This window comes from Molossus molossus, unplaced genomic scaffold (assembly GCF_014108415.1).
Source record: "Molossus molossus isolate mMolMol1 unplaced genomic scaffold, mMolMol1.p scaffold_m16_p_18, whole genome shotgun sequence".
NCBI classification, from domain to species: Eukaryota; Metazoa; Chordata; class Mammalia; order Chiroptera; family Molossidae; genus Molossus; species Molossus molossus.
The window spans coordinates 31,966,566-31,976,175 of record NW_023425353.1 but is presented as its reverse complement, the minus strand read 5'-3'; positions in this window follow the sequence as shown (position 1 = coordinate 31,976,175).

Sequence of the window (9,610 nt, the reverse complement as noted above, 5' to 3'; positions counted from 1 at the left end):
ACTCTATCTGAACAAAAAATGGAAAAAATATCCTCGGGTGAGGATAAAAAAAAAAAAAGAAAGATTCTTTGTCTTGAACCTTTTGCATTTTGATGATGATATGTCTTGGTGTGGGTCCCTTGGGCTTCATCTTGTTTGAGACTCTCTGTGCTTCCTGGACTTGTATGTCTGTTTCCTTCACCAAGTTAGGGAAGTTTTCTGCCATTATTGTTTCAAATAGGTTTTCGATTTCTTGTTCTCTCTCTTCTCCTTCTGGCACCCCCAAGATGAGAATGTTGGCATGCTTGACGTTGACCAGAGACTCCTTACATTATCCTCATTCTTTTGGATTCTTTTTTCTTTTTGCTGTTCTGATTGGGTGTTTTTTTGCTTCCTTATATTCCAATCGATGGTTTGCTTCTTGGCTTTATCTACTCTACTATTGAATTTGTGTAAATTATCCTTTATTTCAGTTAATGCCTCCTTCATTTCTGGCTGTGCATCTTTCATTTCTGACTGGTACCTTATTTTGCTCTTGAGGCCTTCACTAGATTCACTTAGGTTCTCACTAAGTTCATTGAGCATCCCTATAAATAGTGTTTTGATCTCAGCATCTGTTAGGTTGCTTATCTCCATTTTGCTTAGTTCTTTTCCTGCAGTTTTGTTCTGTTCTTTCATTTGGGACCTGTTTCTTTGTCTCCTCATTTTGGCTGCCTCCCTGTGTTTGTTTCTGTGTATTACTTAATGAGAGGTATGGGGCTAGCTGAGACCAGATGCTGCTTGTTTGAAAGAATTTAGGAAAACCTGAAGCACGATCCAAGACAGGCCAATCCTATGGTAAAGCAACTGGCAACAGCTTGAGTGGGCCTGAAAGTTGGGTGGGGCGGGGCCTCAGGGACTAACCAGGGCGGGGCAAACAGTGTGAGCCAGGTTGCTGGAGTCCCAGATATGGCAGCTGTCTGCCGCCCCAGGGAAGGGCTCGGCTCACCAAAGGAACAAAGGCCTCTGATAGCACGTCTGTCCTGGAGAAAGCCCCCTCTCCAGCCCTTGCTGCAATGCCAAACAGCTCAATTCTTCCCCACATGTCTCTGTTGCCTTTTTTTTTTTTTTTTAATCCTCACCCGAGGATATTTTTCTTTCTTTTTTTCTTTTCTTTTTTTTTTGTACAGATAGAGTGGGAGGGAGAGAGAGGAAGGGAGAGAGAGAGAGAAACATCGACGTGAAGGGACACATCGAGTGGCTGCCACCCGCACGACCAACCAGGGCCGGGGACAAACTGCAACCGAGGTACGTGCCCTTAGCGGGAACCGAACCCGGGTCTCTCTGTACCGCAGGTGACGCTCTAACCGCTGAGCCAAACCGGCCAGGGCTGTCTCTGTTGCCTTTCAAGCTGCCTCCCCAATGCTGGAGCCTGGAGGGTAGGAGTCTGAGTAAGTCCGTGCGCGGGCCCTTTAAAAGGAGCTGCCTGGGACTCCAGCCGCCTCAGCCTCCCTCAGCCTCAGTTCCGGCTGGTTTTACAGCAAGAAGTGATGGGGATTCTCTTCCTGGCACTGGAACCCTGAGCGGGGCGCCTGGTGTGGGTCGGGGATCCCTCAGTCCTCAGGGAGGATTTTCCCAGCCGAGGTGTCCTCCTGATTTTTATCCGCCACACGTGGGTGTGGGACCAGCCCGTCAGCCTCCGCCCCTCCTACAGTCTGGATGTGGCTTCTGCTTTAATTCCATAGTTGTAGGACTTCCATTCAGCAGGATTTCAGGCAGTTTTGAATGATGGTTGTTCTGTAGTTTAGTTGTAACTTTATGCGGTTGTGGGAGGATGCGATACCACGTGTACCTACGCTGCTATTTTAACCGGAATCTTGAATATCAGCAATTTTATGTGGTTTTATTTCTCTCATTGTGAGACTGAGAATTTTTAAATCTTAAGAGTCATTTATTGCCCTGGCTAGTGTGGCTCAGTTGGTTGGAATGTCATGGGTTCAATTCCCAGTCAGGGCACATAGGTAGGTTGTGGGTTTGATCCCCAGTCAGGGTGGGTAGAGGGTGATCAATGTTTCTCTCTCCCCTTCTATCTCTCTAAAAAAAAGCAATAAAAACATATCCTTGGGTGAGGATTAAGAAAAAAAAGGGTAGTGGACATGAGTAGACACTTCTCCAAAAAGCATATATAGATGGTCAACAGACATATGAAAAGATGCTCAACATCACTAATCATCAGGAAAATGCAAATTAAAACCACAGTGAGATATAACCTCACACCTGTCAGAATGGCTATCATCAATAAATCAACAAACAAGTGTTGGTGAGGATATGGAGAAAAGCGAATCCCACTGTTGGTGGGATTGTAAATTAGTGTGGCCACTGTGGAAAACAGTATGGAGATTCCTCAAAAAATTAAAAAGAACTTCCATATAGTCCAACAATTCCACCTCTAGGAATTTATGCAAAGAAAACAAAAACACTAATTCAAAAACATATATGCACCCCTATGTTCATTGCAGCATTACTAGTAATAGCCACGAGCTGGAAGCAAGCTAGATGTCCATCAATAGATGAATGGATAAAGATGTGGTATATACATACAATGGAGCATTCAGCAGTAAAAAAGAATAAAAGCTTGCCCTCTGCGACAATATGGATAGACCTATACTAAGAGAAATAAGTCAGAGAAAGACAAATACCGTGTGATTTCACTTATCTGTGGAATCTGAAAAACAAAAATGAATGAATAAACAAAACAGAACAGAAACAGACCCATAGATGTAGAGAAAACAAGCTGATGGTTGCTAAAGGAAAGAGGGCAGGGGGAGATAGAAAAAATGAATGATAAAATAAAATGAATACATTAATGAAAAAAGGTTAATAGAGAGTGAATAAATAGGAGAAAGGATAGACATATAATGAGCACAGTATTGTCAACTCTATAGAAGAATTAAAGTAGAATACAATTTAATCCTGAGGAAAAAAATAAAGTGCACATCCAGTGAGTTTGACAGTTGTACGCACCTGCAAAACCACGGCCACAGTGAGGATACTGGATATTTCCGTCATTCCTCAAGTTCCCTTGTGCCCCTTTACAGCCAATCCCTCCCAGGCAACTAGTGACCTGCTTTATGTCAGTCTAGATTTCTACTCTTTATTTATTTTATTTTTATATATTTTTTAATCCTCACCGGAGGACATTTTTGCATTTTTTTTTTTGTTCAGATAGAGCAGGAGGGAGAGAGAGGAAGAGAGAGAGAGAGAGAGAGAGAGAGAGAGAGAGAGAGAGAAAGAGAGAGAAACATCGACGTGAAAGGAACACATCGAGTGGCTGCCACCCGCACGACCCAACCAGGGCCGGGGACAAACTGCAACCAAGGTACGCGCCCTTAGCGGGAACCGAACTCGGGTCTCTGGTCCGCAGGCCGACGCTCTAACCGTTGAGCCAAACCGGCCAGGGCTCTACTCTTTATTTTTAAATAATTAATTTTTTTGGTACATGTCCGTAGTGGGAACCAAACCCGGGACTCTCTGGTCCGCAGACCGATGATCCAACCGCTGAGCCAAACCAGCCAGGGCTAGATTTCTACTCTTTAAAAAAGAAAAAAATAATAGTAAAAGTCTCACAAGCGCAGGGGTTTTGTTTTGTTCAGTCATTTCTCCACAGTGCCAAAGACATTTCTTGGCATTAGCAGGCACTCCATCAATATTTGGTAACTAGGGGCTGGGTGAAATAGGTGAAGGGATTAAAGGGGGAAAAAAACCAAAAAGATAAACAAAACAAAACTCATAGACACAAACAAAAGTATTATGATTACCAGAGGGAAATGGGGGTGAGGGGAGGTAGAAGAGGGTATGGGGGGATAAACGGTGATGGAAGAAGTCTTGAAGACTTGACTTGGGGTGATGAACACAGAATATAATATACAGATGATGTATTATAGAATTGTATACCTGAAACCTATATAATTTTATTAACCAATGTCACCCCAATAAATTCGATAAAAAATATATATAAAAATTTGGTGACTATACCACCTATTTATTCACTGTTCCGGGAATGGGGGTGGGTGGGGGGCGGTGCAGCAGCCGGTGGGAAAGAGAATCTGCTCTCAGGGCCTTTCATGAATCTTGCCCAGGTGTAGGATCCAGGAGACTCTCTCCCACCCCTGGGCTCCAGGTCACTTGACCCCTCCTTTAATAAGTCTCAACTGGGCAGCGACCGGTTTCACGCGGCGTGGCCACCCGCCCCACAGCGCCCTCTGGCGAGCCTCGCGCGTCCCTGCGGCCCCAGTCGGCGCCGCGCTGGCGGGCCCTTCCTCCCTGGCCCTGGGAACCCCGGGAGCTCCCGGCCCGTTTCCTCCCAGCTCCAGCAAACTTCTGCTTTTGCCCAGGGCTGGAAGAGGAAGAAGGGTTGGGGGAGGGCGGGGCGGAGGGCTAGGACTGGGGGGAAGGGGGATGAAGGTCGGGGTTTTGGACCCTTCTACAAGACATGGTTTTTCCAGTGCGAGGTCCCCTCATTTTTGGACAGTCTTGCTCTCCCGTAGCCCCGCTCCGGTCTCACGTTCCGCCCCTGCTCCTCTCGGTAGGCGGAGGCCAGGGCTGTGCCAATGTCCTCCCTGGGACCCGTTGGCCAGGGGCCCTCTACTAGGGGTTTGAGGTCAAAGCAGGCGGTACCTCTGTAGTGGGGTCGAGCTTCTCCGCGTCCGCAGGCGCTAGGCGCATACCCCTGGGCACGAGGTGGGTGCACGCCCTGCCCTGGGACCGGTCGGCAGGGAAAAGCTGGCAGCCGCTCGAGCTGAAGTCAGGGCGCCCCCTGGCGGCCGCGGCTGGCAGCTCAGACGCCTGTCCTCAGGTGTTGTGAGTCTGTTCCCAGGCCCTGCCCTTTATACAGGATCCCAGTTCATTTCATTTAGTAGTTGGGGACCTTTATCATTGGTGAGATGGAATCAGGTTTTGCAGAGTTGAAGAATGACAAAACTAGGATGATTCTTCTTGGTGTTGGCACTCTCAAATTTCCTGTTTTCGTGGATAGTGTAAGGGCTGGAAGTGGTCCTCCCTTCTCTCCACTCCCTCCACCCCACCCCATCTATAGTGTTCTTTTTATTCTAGCTTTGATTAGGTGTGTTGTGTGATAATAAAAGGAAGACATAGACACTGTTGTTTTTTTAAAGGAGAAAATATCTTATGGTTTCTGTTGGAAGTCCTTCCCTTTACCTGAACATAGGTCTAGCCTTGAAAGTGCAGGTTTGGCCCTGGCCGGTGTGGCTCAGCGGTTAAAGCTTAGGCCTGTGGACTGGGGAGTCCCGGGTTCGGTTCCACTAAGCCTTAGCGGCTAAGGGCAGGTACCTCGGTTGCAGTTTGTCCCCAGGCCCCGGTTGGGGTGGCAGCCAGTTGATGTGTCTCTTTCACATTGCTGTTTCTCTCTCTCTTCCTCTCTCTCTCCCTCCCGCTTTATCTGAAGAAATGTCCTCAGGTGAGGATTTAAAAAAAAAGACAAGAAAGAAAGTGCAGGTTTGCAGTTTCTTTCCCCCTGATCATGGTAGGGCCGTGGTCAGGTCCATCTCCTCCCTGATGTTGACAGGACTGGCCCATTCACTTCCAGGGCAGAGGGGAAGCAAAGGGCAGCCCTCTCAGCCAAGGTTTCTCACTGTTTTGTTGCATAACTTTATTGTAATTTTTTTGTCCTTGTCAAAGGTTATTACCCTCTCAAAGGCAATTTTATTTTATTGTAGGAGGTTTACTGTGATATATTAGTAGCCCCTCTTACCATGAGTAAGCCCTTTTCTCAGTTGATCGAGTTGTTTACAAGGGCTACATTAATGATGAACCAGTATCCTAGGTCTGGGTGACAATAAACAAGGTTTGTGGTCTACTCCCCCAGTCCAGTCCCAGTAGCCCAGTTTCTAGAAGTAAAGTTAAGATGTCCTCACTTTCTACCTTAATTAGTACAAAATTGTATTTATTTGTTTCTAATAAATACCTGGAAATACACAGTTTAACAATTCTGCTGATATCATGCTCCAAAACATAGATGTCCTCTTCAAAGAGCTGACAATCTGTGTGTCATGTGGTTTATTCAGGCAACCTGTGGGTGGACAAAGTGGAAACAAGTCTAGGTGCCAAAGCAGAGGTTTCCAGACATTCTCACTCATATGAAGCCCCGGGCCATTGTCTAGTATGGTGGTTCTTAGGCTTTTGGAGTTCATGAACCCATGAAGAACTCTCCATAATTAATGGGGAAACAACACAGACTTGTCAGTTGTTGCTTTGAAACATCAAGACATTAGCAAAGCCAAATTCTATGATTAGTTCAGAAAAGAAGGGATATTTTATTTTTATTTATTTATTTATTATTCTCACCCGAGGACATTTTTTTTGCATTTATCTTCAGATAGAGCGGGAGGGAGAGAGGGAGGAAGAGAGAGAAACATCGATGTGAGAGAGAGACATTGACTGGTTGCCACCCACACAACCCCAACCGGGGCTGGGGACAAATTGCAACCGAGGTACGTGCCCTTAGCGGGAACTGAACCCAGGTCTCTCTGGTCCATAGGCCAACGGTCTAACTGCTGAGCCAAACCAGCCAGGACAAGAAGGGACATTTTAACACCAACATTCTCTAAATGGGAGTTTTCTAATTTCACCAAGGACTAGAGGAAGAGGAAAAGATAGCATGTGTCCCAGTGGGCTTCTGGGAGCCCTGGCTGATTCCCTTCACTGGGAGCTCACTGCCACAAGCATCGTGAGGCCTTGATGACCAATGGGGGACATTCATTCAGGGTTTAAGTCTCTGAAAACACAGACTTTGCAGAATCAAATGTGTTTCACCTGCCCGTTCTGTGGCTGGTCACCACTTGTAGCCTCTGGTACTTTCGGGACAGGTCACTGTCATTGCAGTCCCCACATTGTTTGGTGGTTCTCACTGCCCACTGAATGGCTAGCTGGCTAAAGACAGCAACCTTGTTAGATCTGTCTGCTGACTGCCTGGTACAGCGCCCAATACTTAGCAGGTGCTCACCAAATGCTTATTGCCCCAATGAATTATACTCAATTTCACTCTTTTGTACTTCCAATTAAATAATTAATACTCACTGTAAGCTACTTCAGAATGAGAAGGGAAAGGACTGATTTAATGCTGAGAAAATATATTCACTAGTTTTCTCATGGGCTATTTTATAGCTACTTGATTTCCTTTTGGTTGTGTATGTTCTGTTGGGCAATCCCTACTCTGCAAAGGAGAAGTATTCATGCCTTTCACTGCCCCACCTCCTAGAACAGGGTTCTCTCAGCCTCGCTGCACATTAGAATCACTTGGGAGAGGTTATAAGACTGATGCTGAGCGCTCCCCCTTTGAGGGTAGGTTCTGAACACTGGTTTTTGTTTGTTTCTTTGTTTTTTAAATCTGTTCTTCCAAATGATTCTAATGTTCATCATTGATCAAGAATTTGTATCCTAGAGACACACTTTTTTGCTCTAGCAGCTGAGCAAGAGGAAGTGGTGAAGTATGGGGAAGTCAAGACAAGAGGGGAGACTGAGGTTCTAGGCTTGGTTCACAACTTCCTGTGGGCTTAAGCCCTTGGTTTTGTCTTCCATAAGATGGTGATAATGATGACTGCCTCATATGGTGTTGCAGAGCTTATCTGAGTCCCTGGCACAAAACAAGTGCTTGTGATGGTTAGTTTTATGTGTCGTTTGTCCAGGCTATGGTACCCAATTGTTAGGTCAAACACCAGTCTAGATGTTAATATGAAGTTATTTTTTATGTGTGGGGGAGAAAAAAATTTCATCCAACCTTTCTAAATCCTTCTGGCTGGACTAATAATAAAATAAACATAAGATAGATTAACAGGAGAAAATAACCAAAAATTTTTTATATGTACATACAGGAGTTCTGTAAGAGTATGGTATCCAGGACAGATCTGGCAGGTAGGGCTCATATGTCATTTTTTTAAAAGAATGTTTAAAAAATATATGTTTTATTGTTTTTTAGAGAGAGAGAATGAAAGAGGAAGAGAGAGAGAGAGAGAGAGAGAGAGAGAGAGAGAAATATTGATCAGTTGCCTCCTGCACACATCCTGACAGGTGACCAAATCTGTAACCTGGGTGTATGCCTTGACTGGGAACCGAACTGGCGATCTTTTGGTGCATGGAATGATGCTCAACCAACTGAGCCACACAGGCCAGGGCATTATATGTCATACTGAGCTAAGGAGAAAGAGAGAGTAGTGGTTTGAGACTTTATTTATTTAAAAAAATTTTTTAATTATATCTTTATTGTTGAATGTATTACAGATGTTCCTCGTTTTCCCCCCATTGACCCCCTCCTCCCACTCCTGTCCCCCTCCTGCCTTTCCCCACACTGTTCTCTGTGTCCATTGGTTATGCATATAAGTTCTTTGGTTTATTTCTTCCCACCCCAACCCCCCTTCCCTTTGAGGTTTGTCAGTCTAGCAACCAATTTGTATTTCTTAATCCCTTCACCTTTTTCACCCATTCCCCCATCCCCTCTCCCATCTGGCAACCAACAAAATGTTCTCTGTATCTATGAGAATGTTTCTGTTCTGCTTGTTCATTTTGTTTGTAGATTCAATTGTTGATAGCTATGTATTCATTGCCATTTTGTTTGTTCATATTTTTTATCTTTTTCTTTAAGAAGACCCTTCAACATTTCATATAATAATGGTTTGGTGGCGATGAACTCCTTTAGCTCTTCCTTGTCTGGGAAACTCTTTGTATGGCCATCAATTCTAAATGACAGCTTTGCAGGATAGAGTAATCTTGGTTGTAGGTTCTTGCTTTTCATTACTCTGAATATTTCTTGCCACTCCCTCCTGGCCTGGAAAGTTTCTTTTGAGAAATCAGCTGACAGTCTAATGGGAACTCCCTTGTAGGCAACTAACTGCCTTTCTCTTGATGCTTTTAAGATTCTCTCTTTGTCTTGAACCTTTTGCATTTTGATGATGATGTGTCTTGGTGTGGGCCTCTTGGGGTTCATCTTGTTTGGGACTATCTGTGCTTCCTGGACTTGTATGTCTGTTTTCTTCACCAAGTTAGGGAAGTTTTCTGCCATTATTGTTTCAAATAGGTTTTCAATTTCTTGTTCTCTCTCTTCTCCTTCTGGCACCTCCAAGATGTGAATGTTGGCATGCTTGAAGTTGTCCCAGAGGCTCCTTACACTATCCTCATTTTTTTTCTTTTCGCTGTTCTGATTGGGCATTTTTTTTGCTTCCTTATATTCGATGGTTTGCTTCTTGGATTTACATACTCTACTATTGAATCTGTGTAAATTATTTTTTATTTCAGTTAGTACCTCCTTCATTTCTGACTGTGCATCCTTCATTTATGACTGGTCCTTTTTTATATTCTTGAGGCCCTCACTAGGTTCGCTGAGGTTCTCACTAAGTTCATTGAGCATCCTTATAAGCAGTATTTTGAACTCAGCATCTGTTAGGTTGCTTATCTCCATTTCGCTTAGTTCTTTTCCTGGAGATTTTTTCTGTTCTTTCATTTGGGACCTGTTTCTTTGTCTCCTCATTTTGGCTGCCTCCCTGTGTTTGTTTCTGTGTATTACTTAACGAGAGGTATGGGGCTGGCTGAGACCAGATGCTGCTTGTTTGAAAGAATTTAGGACAACCTGAAGCACGATCCA